The sequence below is a fragment of the Gossypium hirsutum genome, chromosome D06 (assembly GCF_007990345.1).
Source record: "Gossypium hirsutum isolate 1008001.06 chromosome D06, Gossypium_hirsutum_v2.1, whole genome shotgun sequence".
NCBI classification, from domain to species: Eukaryota; Viridiplantae; Streptophyta; class Magnoliopsida; order Malvales; family Malvaceae; genus Gossypium; species Gossypium hirsutum.
The window spans coordinates 51,694,655-51,707,143 of record NC_053442.1 but is presented as its reverse complement, the minus strand read 5'-3'; the positions used below and the strand labels follow the sequence as shown (position 1 = coordinate 51,707,143).

General features: G+C 35.2%; 1 long non-coding RNA gene across 1 annotated transcript; it reads left to right on the top strand.

Moving 5' to 3' along the window:
• Window positions 1-2,369: 2,369 nt before the first annotated feature.
• LOC121218352 (uncharacterized) lies at window positions 2,370-11,450 on the top strand. The gene is made up of 2 exons (XR_005914597.1): window positions 2,370-2,721; window positions 3,651-11,450. It is a non-coding gene; the product is annotated as an uncharacterized lncRNA (long non-coding RNA).
• The last annotated feature ends 1,039 nt before the right edge of the window (window positions 11,451-12,489 follow it).

The window sequence follows — 12,489 nt, the reverse complement described above, 5'->3', positions numbered from 1 at the left end:
GATTGTGGGCTCGAGAGAAAAATTGGGTTTTGTGTTGTAGAAGCTGAAATAGGATAAAATAAATAATTAGTTAACAATAGTAAAAATAATAATTATTAAATTAAATTAAATAATAATGGTATTAATAATTGGGGCATTAATAAAAATTACTAGAGACTAATTTGGAATAGTGATTAAAGTAGAGGTTAAATGTGTAACTTAAGACTAGTTGTTAAAAATGGAGTTGTTAGAATAAGGGAAAAATAAGAGAGGACATAGAGGGCAAATAGCCCAATTTTTTAAAAAAAGTTAGTTGGCTATAAAAGCTACCTGCCATCCCAATTGCCTTCCATGCTTTTTCAATTTAAAAAATTATTAGATTTAAGATTGAAATTTTTCTCTCAAATTTTATGCACCTTTTAGTTTTTCTTGGCATCCAAACCCTGTATTCCTTTAATTTTTGCAAGAAAATCACTCTTCTCCAATTTCTCACCTAAACTTAGCTCGTTCTTGCTTAATTGTTACAAGTTCATTGAGATTTTGATTTAAGCGTAAATGGTCTTGTGATTGTTTGCTGAAATTGATGTGATAAGGCTGAGAGCATTAATTGTTGTGTATCTGGGTGAGCTTTATTGGCTGAGAAATTAAAAAGGTAGGTGTGTTTATTTATATAATACATAAAGAGAGGTTTGGTTTTATATATATATACGGGAGTAGGGGAGAAGCCACGAAATTTCTAGAGGGGGGCCGAGATAATGAAAAATAATTAATTTAAAAATATAAATTAATTAAAGAAAAATAATTTAATAAATAAAAATAAACTAGAAAGAAATCTTAAAATTTATTTGAATTGCACTCTTCGATTCTTGACCTCACTAAAATCATCAATTATTTTGTTTATATTAAATTTTTCTGCAATTTCTTTCTCAATGTACACAACCAAAGAACTTCTTAAAAAATCATCTTCCATCTTGCTATGAAGTCAAGTCTTCACAATCTTCATAGCAGAAAAAGCACGTTCTGAAGATGTTGTTGAAACTGAAAGAGTTAATATAAGACGAATCAGTCTGTCAATGAGTGGGTACAAGATTAACTTTCCACTCTCAACTAAGCTTCTACAAAGTTTAGAAAGTGTTGATATTTTTCTCAAATTAGGATGCTTACATACGTCAAGTTCATAATGCTTTAACTCATATGAGAGACATTCTCTCTCTTGTTAAGAAAAATACTCTGGATAGAACTTGTTTACAAGAATGCAAATTTTATCGATATCAAATAACTTGAAAAATTCATTGGGATCTAAAGCTATAGTAAGAGTGAGAAGCTCGACAAAATTTTCGTTAAACCTGCTTTTCAATTCTTGCAATTGAGTATCTACTGCAGCAAAAAAAAAATCCACTCGATAATGATGCTCCACTGTAACATTTGCCTTCTTGTTTCGACTACGACCCACAATGTATTGAGCATTCATATCTGGAAAATCCAACTCCCAAGTTTCACTAAAAGATATCACATTTTTCAACTATTCATTCCATCCATCATCTCTCAACTTTTGAATTAAATCTTTCGTTGTCAAAACTAAACTCATGTCATTTAATGTATCTTGAGAATGACATTGCAAAGCTTGACAAAGGTTATCAGTAACCCTTAAAACTTCTTTCATCATATGCAAAATAAAGATAAACTCAAAAGATCTCAATCTATTATATGTGTTATGAGAATCTCCTCGCTGAGAATAGTTAGAAGTAGTATTTTTTAGATTTTCAAGAACTGTGCTAGTAGCATTGTACATCTTCAGTAAACTAGTAATTGAATTTAAATGGGAACTCCATCGAGTCTCACCAGGCCGTTGTAAAGTGTCAATCTGATTCATTCCTATTCCAGTTGCTAACTCATTGATGGATACCAAAAGAGTTATTTCAACTGCTTGGGCTTTTTGTATTTCATTGTGTTGTTTGGAAGAAGCCAAAGCAATATTAACAATATCATACAAGTGTTAAGTTCAAATTTGAGCTTGATTTATCCAACTAAATTATTTAAATTATTGATTAAATTTTGAGCAATTGAATTTTAAATTAGTCTAAATTACAGCAAGAACATCCCATGCCGTAATGATGTATTTTTTGCTCCAATTTAATAATTTAATGTTAAATTTTTAAGTCATGTGCAGGTGAGGGACATTTGGATGTCCGTATGGGCTCAATTTGGAATTTAATCTGCATGAATAAGCTGCTGAATGACGATCACATGCTGGTTGAAGGAATTAAATTAACATTGGGACAAAATTCGGCTCAATTGGATGTACAGCAGGCCGAACATGTGACAAAATCAGCAAGGGAATTATTATTAATTCCCTAAATTTCCTTCTTGCTAGCGGTGGCCGACTCCAATTGAATCAAGGAAATTAACTCAGCCTTGAAGAGTTTAATTGAAAATAAAACTCTAGTAGGCTGGAGCTAATTTTATGCAATGGGTTCAGCTAGGAAAAGGGGGGATAAGATCAAATTTAATTTTGAATTGTTGGAGGTTATTATCCCATAAATAGAGATGACCAGCAGCTGAAAAAGGAGTCGAAAAACAGAGAAAAATACAACAGCAGAGAGGCGTGGCACCCGAGCAAAGGAAAGCCTCAAATTGAATCAGCAAAAGCCGAACAAGCAATTGAAGTAGCAGTCCATAATTTCAGCTAATCGGAAGAAGGGAAGCTCGACGATTGGAGGAATTTTCTTCTCCAAAGACTCAGTTTGTAATTTATGCTGATTATAATTGATTCTTGTTTCGTTTCAATTGCTATGAGTGGTTAGAATATCCAAGCTTAGTTAGACACTTATGAAACCTAGCACAAGGAATTTGTGGATTTATTTTGTTTAAATTTGGATTTGGCATTCTTGAGTTGCTTGCTTTTTCGTTCAAGGAATTTTTCTAAATCAATTAGACTAATCACCTACTTAATTTAGGACTTTTCTCATAATCATCTAAGTGTAACTGAGTAATCGAATTTCTTAATTACACTTAGAACTGGTGATGATTAATTGGCATGCCGCTAATTGAAGCAACTACGGATTTAATTTTAGAAGTCGCTGGAGGATTTTCTTTAATTAACACAAGGTGAAGTCTCTAAAATACTGAATGCACTTTTAATTAGTCAACAAAGAATAATTAAAGGTAGGATTTCAATTACTAATGTTGTCTAATTGAATTTAAATTTACTTGGGATAGGAATTCACTTCGTAAGTGCATTTTTAGCCTTGCTGCTAGATTGGATTACTAAAATAATTTAAGATCGCGAAGGACTTGTGCTTGGTGGATTAAGGTGTCAATAACTAAGCATCTTTTCTCTTTAATTTGACAATTTTTCAGCATTCACAATTTAAGCTACAATTTATTCGTTAATTTAGATCATTATTAGCAAACCCCCCCATTTTTCCTTTTTTGTTTGCATTTTATATTACCTTAATTACAATTACCTTCAAATAGATTTAATGCGAACTTCTCTGTGGGACGATTCCCTATTTTCCCTATATTACCAGTTAATGTTGGTTGAATAACGGATTTAATCTGGTGGTTATAACGACAGCTACCAAATTTTGGCGCCGTTGCCGGGAAAGCGACGTAGTCAAATCTATTTGATTTTCAGAACTTATTTTGTTTTCTTATTTTTGTCCATGTAGGTAGATTAGTCCCTATAGTATATGTTATTAAGAAGCGGACGACGAACATCGAAAGATTCTATTAACATCACTGATCGACAAGCCGACTATCCCAACCCCCACGTTGAACCTAACGTTTTAGAGGATAGAAACATGGCCAACCAGACTTTGAAGCAATTGGCTGCACCTAACTTGGCTGCACAACCACCATCTATCACTTATCTCGCCCTTGATAGGCCATTAAAACTCAATTCGGGATTTCTGAATTTGTTGCCGAAATTCAATGGACTACCAGGTGAGGACCCTTACCGTCATATTAATGAATTTATAATAACTTGTTCGACTATGCAACCAGATGGCATTGAAGAGGAAAAAATCAAGCTCTGAGCATTCCCTTTCTCGTTACAAAGTTTGGCAAAGGCCTTGTTATATTACATGCCGCTAGGTTCATTCACAACTTGGACAGGGTTACATAAAGCTTTCCTTGAGAAGTTTTTTCTGGCATCAAGGATAGGGTCAATTAGGTAAGAAATTTTTGGAATTAAGAAGCTGGTAGGTGAGTCACTATACGAGTACTGGGAAAGGTTTAAACGGCTATGTGTGAGTTGTCCACAGCATCAGATTAGTGAGCAGCTCTTAGTGCAATATTTTTATGAGAGGTTGGCCCCACAAGATCGAGGAATGATTGATGCAGCGAGTGGAGGTGCATTGGTTGATAAAACTCCGGAGAAGCCCAAAATTTGATCGCTAGCATGGCACAAAATACATAGCAATTCGGTCTCAGGAGATCCGATTTGGGTAAACGAATGGATGAGGGCTAGTTGAGTATGATGGAGGCTCAATTAGGTAATTTAACAGCTATGGTAAGTAAGTTGATGACTGGAGGTACTGCAAAAGCTTCAATATGTGGCATTTGTTGTTTAGAAGGACATACCACAGATATGTGTCTGACATTATAGGAAGGGGAAGCTAACGCCGTCTTTCCAAATCAGAGGAGGTATGATCCATACTCAGCTACTTCTAATGAGGGATGGAGAGATCACCCTAATCTTAGATATCAAAACCGAGCTACGCCTCCAGGATTTGAGCAGCAAAATTCTTGATCATATAATTTGTCACAGCAACAAAACCTTAGTGCTGAAACCAAGACCCATACCATACTTGAACAAATGATGAAGATGATGGCTGACCAGAAGAAGGAAACTGATGGAAGGTTTCAGTCTTTGGAATCGGTAGTGAATCAGTTGCAAACTAGAGCCTCGTCGACCGACGTTAATCTTGGAAACTTGCATGCACAGGTAAATAACTGGTTACCATCACAGCCCGTGGCAAATCCGAGGGATAATGTCAGTGCTATAACTTTGCGAAATGGGAAGGAGTTAAGATCGATACTAAAGAAAGACCAAAACAACGACGAGGAAGACGAAACTAAGGTAAAAAAGGTCCAATTTAGTGCTAGAGCAGAGGAGAATTTAGCCTTGCCAAAAGCTGATTTACAACCATCGCAAGCAGCTCCAAAGGAAGCAGGGAAATCACGTTTACAACAGCCTACTACTTCACGCGATACAGCAAATTTTGAGTAGGAAACAAGGGTTCCCGAGCTTCGAGCACAAGCAAGTCAGAACGCTAATAACCAACCTCGGTCTTATGTGCCGAAGGTGCCATTTCCACAGCGTTTGAGGAAGGAAAAGTCAGACGACGTCAATGCCGAAATTCTAGAGACTTTTCGCAAGGTACAAGTTAATATTCCATTGATTGATGCAATTAAACAAGTGCCTAGATATGCTAAGTTTTTAAAACAATTATGCACATCTAAAAGGAAAGTACTTGGAAATGAGAAAATTAGCTTAGGCGAAAATGTATCTGCGGTATTTCAAAAGAAACTCCCAACTAAATGCAAAGATCCGGGAATGTTTTCGATACCTTGTAAGATAGGAGACCTTAAACTTGATAGAGCTATGCTTGATTTGTGAGCTTCTATAAATGTCATGCCTAGGAGTATCTACGATAGGGTTCAATTAGGTGCATTAAAAGACACAGGACTGATAATTCAACTTGTAAATAGGAGTAATGCCTACCCTGATGGTGTTTTAGAAGATGTTCTAGTGCAAGTAAATGAGTTAGTCTTTCCAGCTGATTTTTATGTTTTAGACATGGGACCTAACAATAATTCAATTGATGTGCCCTTACTCTTAGAAAGACCTTTTCTTAAGACAGCTAAAACGAAAATTGATGTGCATAAAGGGGATTTAACTATGGAATTTGATGGTGAGATAATTAAATTTAATATATTTGATGCTATGAGATATCCCACTGATATTAATTCCGTATTTACTCTTGATGTAATTGACAATTTTGTTCAAGATGTCTATGAATTAGGGGATGAGGACGAGTTGAAAAGCGTTCTAGCTAAGAGCATTTTTGATATCGACAAGCATGAATTTATCATTTCTAATTCCTTAATTAATTCGGTTTATGCATTAGACTCGCCTCAATTAACACGCTTCAAGCCGATCCTCCCTAACCTTACGGTGACTAGTAAGCAAATTCCTTCATTGATTTCACCACCTAAATTGGAATTAAAAGAGCTGCCCGAAAATTTAAAGTGCGTTTATTTAGGGGAAAATCAAACTTTACCATTGATAGTGTCGAATGCTTTAACCGATATGCAAGAATCTAAGCTGCTTAGAGTTCTTAGGGAGCATAAAGAAGCCTTCGGTTAGACACTAGCCGATATTTGGGGCTTTAGTATGACTTTATGTACTCACAAGATAGCCTTAGAACCAAATTCAGTCCCTAAAAGAGACCCCCAACGCCGATTGAATCCACCAATGGTGGAGATAGTTAAGATTGAAATTTTAAAATGGTTGGAAGTTGATGTCATTTATCCTATAGCCGATTCAAAATGGGTAAGTCCAATTCATGTTGTACCTAAGAAGGGAGGAATCACAATAGTTACCAACACAGAAGGATTAGAGATTCCCACAAGAGTGCAGAACGGTTGGCGGGTTTGTATAGACTATAGGAAACTGAACGAAGCCACTAAAAAAAACCACTACCCACTCCCATTAATGGGTCAAATGTTAGAAAGGCTAGCTGGTCGCTCACATTTTTGTTTTTTAGATGGCTATTCAGGTTATTTACAGGTACCCATCGCACTTGAGGATCAAGAAAAGACCACCTTCACTTGCCCGTTTGGAACTTACGCCTTCAAAAGAATACCTTTCGGATTATGCAACGCACCAGCCACTTTTCAAAGAGGTATAACGAACATTTTTTCATATTTTATTTCACATTTAATGGAGGATTTCATGGATGACTTTACTGTTTATGGTGATTCATTTGATCAATGTTTGCATCATCTTGTGTTAGTTCTTAGACGTTGCATTGAGACTAATCTGATATTGAATTTTGAGAAATGTCATCTCATGGTTGAAAAGGGTGTAGTATTGGGGCATGTCGTCTCAGCTAAAGGTTTGGAAGTCGACCAAGCCAAAGTTGAGGTAATTAAAAATCTACCTTATCCAGGAACTGTGAAAGGAATTCGATCTTTCTTTGGTCATGTAGGTTTTTACCGTCGGTTCATCAAGAATTTTTCGCAGATATAGTCATCTTTATGTGCATTTCTAGGTAAGGATGTGGCATTCGAATTTAATGAGAATTGTAAAAAATCTTTTGATGAATTGAAATTGAAATTGATCACAGCCCCTATCATTCAAGGACCGAATTATGCATTACCCTTTGAGATTTTATGTGATGCTAGTGATAAGGCTGTTGATGCGGCTCTAGGACAAATAAATAGGAGAGAGTCTTATATTATTAGGTATGCTAGCGAGCTATTAAACCCAGCTCAATGCAATTACACCACAACCGAAAAAGAGCTCTATGCCATAGTTTTTTCCTTAGAAAAATTTAGAGCATATTTGTTAGGAGTCAAAGTTGTTGTATTTTCTGACCATAGTGCTCTTAAATATTTGTTGCATAAAAAAGAAGCCAAGCTTAGATTGATTAGATGGATTTTACTGCTGTAGGAATTTGACTTGGAAATTAAAGGTAAGAAAGGTAAAGAGAACCTTATGGCTGATCATTTGAGTAGGATAGAGACTGAATTTTTGAGGGATGAGCCGAGTGATTTATTTCCCGATGAGAGACTTTATAGTGTGTCTAGTGTTTTGCCATGGTATGCCGACATAGTGAACTACTTAGTGACTAAAGAGTTCCCTATGAATGCACCTAGACATTTAAGAGAAAAAATTAGAAGTCAAGCCCGATTTTACTTATGGGAAGAGCCATACCTTTGGTGATTTTGTAGTGATCAAATAATTAGGCGTTGTGTCGATGATAGTGAGATAGATTTGGTGCTTAACTTTTTTCATTCTCGAGAGGGTGGAGGACATTTTGGGCCTAAGAGAACATCTCATAAAATACTTGAGTGTGGGTTATTTTGGCCGACTATTCATAAAGATTTATATGCATTTTGTAAAAATTGTGCATCATGTCAAAAAACCGGCAATTTAAGTAGCAGAAATCAAATGCCATTACATAATTTTTATGTTTGTGATATATTTGATGTATGGGGTATTGATTTATGGGGCCTTTTCCTTCTTCTTTCGGTTATCTATACATTCTTGTGTATGTTGATTACTTGTCAAAATGGGTAGAAGCATTTCCAACTAGGGCCGATGATGCTAGAACTGTGGTGCAATGTTTTAAGACCAACATCTTAAATAGAACTGTGACAAGGGAACACATTTCTGTAATAGAACCTTAAAAGCTTTAGTTGTACAATTTGGTGTCACCCACAAAGTGTCGACAGCTTATCACCCTCAAACCAATGGGCAAGCCGAGAGCAGTAACAAGGAAATTAAGGGAATTTTAGAGAAAATTGTGAAACCTAATAGAAAAGATTGGAGCCAACGGTTAGATGAAGCATTGCGGGTTGTTCAAACAGCTTACAAAACGCCAATAGGGATGTCGCCTTATAGGGTTGTTTTTGGGAAGGCGTGTCATCTTCCCGTAGAGCTTGAATATAGGTCATTTTGGGTTGTTAAGCAATGAAATTTGGATTATAGTTTGGCAGGTGAAGAGCGCAAGTTGAAGCTGTAACAATTGGAGGAGTTGCGCTTAGAGGCATATGACAATTCGGTCATCTACAAAGGTAAGTTGAAGGCATTTCGTGACTCAAAGCTGATTCGCAAAGAATTCAAGGTAGGGGAAAAGGTATTATTATTTAATTCTAAGCTTAAACTGTTTCCCGGTAAGTTGAAATCAAGATGGCTTGGACCGTTTATAATAATCGAGGTGCATCATCATGGGTAGTCAAAATTCGGAGCCTCGATACTAATAAAATTTTCAAAGTAAATGGTCACAGGCTGAAACATTTTTATGAAGGGGAGCGAGCAGCTTGGATGGAAGAGATCAATCTTGAGGATCCATGAGGAATTACAATGTCGAGCCAACGACTTAAAAACAAAGGCGCTTGTGGGAGGCAACCCACATATTCAGGGAAGTTTTCTTTTATCTTTTCTATTATTATTGTTTCTTTCCATTAAGTAAAATTTTAATTTTAATTCTCTTTTGCATTAGGGGCAATGCAAACATTAAGTATGGGGGAGAATTAATTCATTGATTTTCTAACGTATTTGATGCTTGTTTTGTTTTTAGCAAGTTTCATGAATAAGACTTGTTAAATTTTCTTTAGGAAAATATTAAAATAAAAGAATGAAGATGTATTTCATGAATTCAAGTTGATTGGGGTGGTTGTATGTCGATTGGTTGGGTTAAATTTTTTTTCAATTGACTGATTTTGGTTAATAATAAAATTTTTTCTGCTTAAGTGATCAATTATGTGGTCCTTGTGAGGAATTTGAGCCTAGAGCGTAAGTTGGGACATCCATGCCAACTTGAGAGGTTATTATTCATTCATGTGTGATTATTGTTATCGACTATCCATTACTCTAGAACTTGCTTTAGATCTTATTAAGGCTAGTAATAAATTTGATTTCCATTAATATGATTTAAGGGGCAATAGGAATTAAGCCACGATTACTTATAAAAGCCGACCTTGACATTATTCCAATTAGTTAGCCAATTTGAAGCCTTAATTTCTCAATTTTTATGTACCTCCAGAAATTGAACCAAAAGCCTGAATCAACTCACCTTCTTAGGCTAGTTAGTTCAGTTTGGAAGTTCATCATAATTTCGTCATATGTTTGCCAATTTGGGGTGATGTTTAGCTAAAAAAAAGAGGCTGATCCTCTTGAGGAAAGATCAGTAAATTGCAGCCTTTTTCATTAAACTAAATGAAGTGGAACGGCTGAATCAGGTGATACGACAATGGAATCGATAAGGGGCTGATTTGTCAGCTATTCTTGAAGAAAAGAAATCAACAAAAAAATAGAAAAAAAAGAAAACAGAAAAGAGGAAGGAAAAAAGGAGACAAGAAAGATTGATGACTTCCGAATGATTTTACTAGCCTAAGAGAACTAGCTTTACCATCCAAATTAATTCCCCCCGTCCATTGAACATCACCACGGCCCCATTACAACCTTTATTTAGCCTCAATTATATTTATGGAATTTTATGTGTTATGTTATAGGTAAGATGGACAAGCAAGCCTATGGGGCTAATTACGGTCGATTTCAATTTGAGAGCATTATACTAAACACAATGAGTGAAGAGTGTTAATAATTTTATTCTTTCCGGTGAGAATTGATCAAAGAAGCATGATTAAATTCCTTTATATTATATGTTAAATTCCTTTCTCTTAAATAAACCAAAAATCTAAAATTGTTTATTTCAAAATTTATCCCAAGCATGGGCGAAGCAACAACTCTTGATTAGTCTTGATTTTCTTGAAATTTTTTCTTGAATCTTTTCAGCTTGATTGCTTAGGGACGATCAATAGCTTAAGTATGGGGGAGTTTGTTAAGTTCAATTTTGAGCTTGATTTATCCAACTAAATTATTTAAATTATTGATTAAATTTTGAGCAATTGAATTTTAAATTAGTCTAAATTACATCAAGAACATCCCATGCCGTAATGATGTATTTTTTGCTCCAATTCAATAATTTAATGTTAAATTTTTAAGTCATGTGCAGGTGAGAGACATTTGGATGTTCGTATGGGCTCAATTTGGAATTTAATCTGCATGAATAAGCTACTGAATGACGATCACATGCTGGTTGAAGGAATTAAATTAACATTGGGACAAAATTTGGCTCAATTGGATGTACAGTAGGTCGAACATGCGACAAAATCAGCAAGGGAATTATTATTAATTCCCTCAATTTCCTTCTTGCTAGCGGTGGCCGACTCCAATTGAATCAAGGAATTAACTCAGCCTTGAAGAGTTTAATTGAAAATAAAACTCTAGTAGGCTGGAGCTAATTTTATGCGATGGGTTCAGCTAGGAAAATGGGGATAAGATCAAATTTAATTTTGAATTGTTGGAGGTTATTATCCCATAAATAGAGATGACCAGCAGCTGAAAAAGGAGTCAGAAAATGGAGAAAATACAGCAGTAGAGATGCGTGGCACCCGAGCAAAGGGAAAGCCTCAAATTGAATCAGCAAAAGCCGAACAAGCAATTGAAGTAGAAGTCCAGAATTTCAGCTAATCGGAAGAAGGGAAGCTCGACGATTGGAGGAATTTTCTTCTCCAAAGACTCAGTTTGTAATTTATGCTGATTACAATTGATTCTTGTTTCGTTTCAATTGCTATGAGTGGTTAGAATATCCAAGCTTAGTTAGACACTTATGAAACCTAGCACAAGGAATTTGTGGATTTATTTTGTTTAAATTTGGATTTGGCATTCTTGAGTTGCTTGCTTTTTCGTTCAAGGAATTTTTCTAAATCAATTAGACTGATCACCTACTTAATTTAGGACTTTTCTCATAATCATCTAAGTGCAACTGAGTAACTGAATTTCTTAATTACACTTAGAACTGGTGATGATTAATTGGCATGCCGCTAATTGAAGCAACTACGGATTTAATTTTGGAAGCCGCTGGAGGATTTTCTTTAATTAACACAAGGTGAAGTCTCTAAAATACTGAATGAACTTTTAATTAGTCAACAAAGAATAATTAAAGGTAGGATTTCAATTACGAATGTTGTCTAATTGAATTTAAATTTACTTGGGATAGGAATTCACTTCGTAAGTGCATTTTTAGCCTTGCTGCTAGATTGGATTACTAAAATAATTTAAGATCGCGAAGGACTTGTGCTTGGTGGATTAAGGTGTCAATAACTAAGCATCTTTTCTCTTTAATTTGACAATTTTTTAGCATTCACAATTTAAGCTACAATTTATTCGTTAATTTAGATCATTATTAGCAAACCCCCCATTTTTTCTTTCTTGTTTGCATTTTATATTACCTTAATTACAATTACTATCAATTAGATTTAATGTGAACTTCTCCGTGGGACGATTCCCTATTTACCTTATATTACCAGTTAATGTTGGTTGAATAACGGATTTAATCTGGTGGTCATAACGACAGCTACCAACAAGTCTTTAAATAATTGATGCACTTCAACTACTTCTCTAGCTGTTGCAACCAATGCTAACTGAAGACGATGAGCAAAATAGTGAACATAATAAGCATATCGATAATCATTCAAAATCAAAGCTTACAAGCCGTTAAATTCCCCACGCATATTGCTTGCTCCATCGTAGCCTTGACCTTGGATATTTTGTATGTCAAAACTATGTTGCAAGAGAACATTAAAAATCACATTCTTCAAAGTCAATGATGCAGTATCTTTAACATGGACTTTATAAAAAATTCGCTCTTTTACCTATCCTTGTTTATCAACAAATCTCAAAATAATTTCCATTTTCTCTTTTTTTTACTC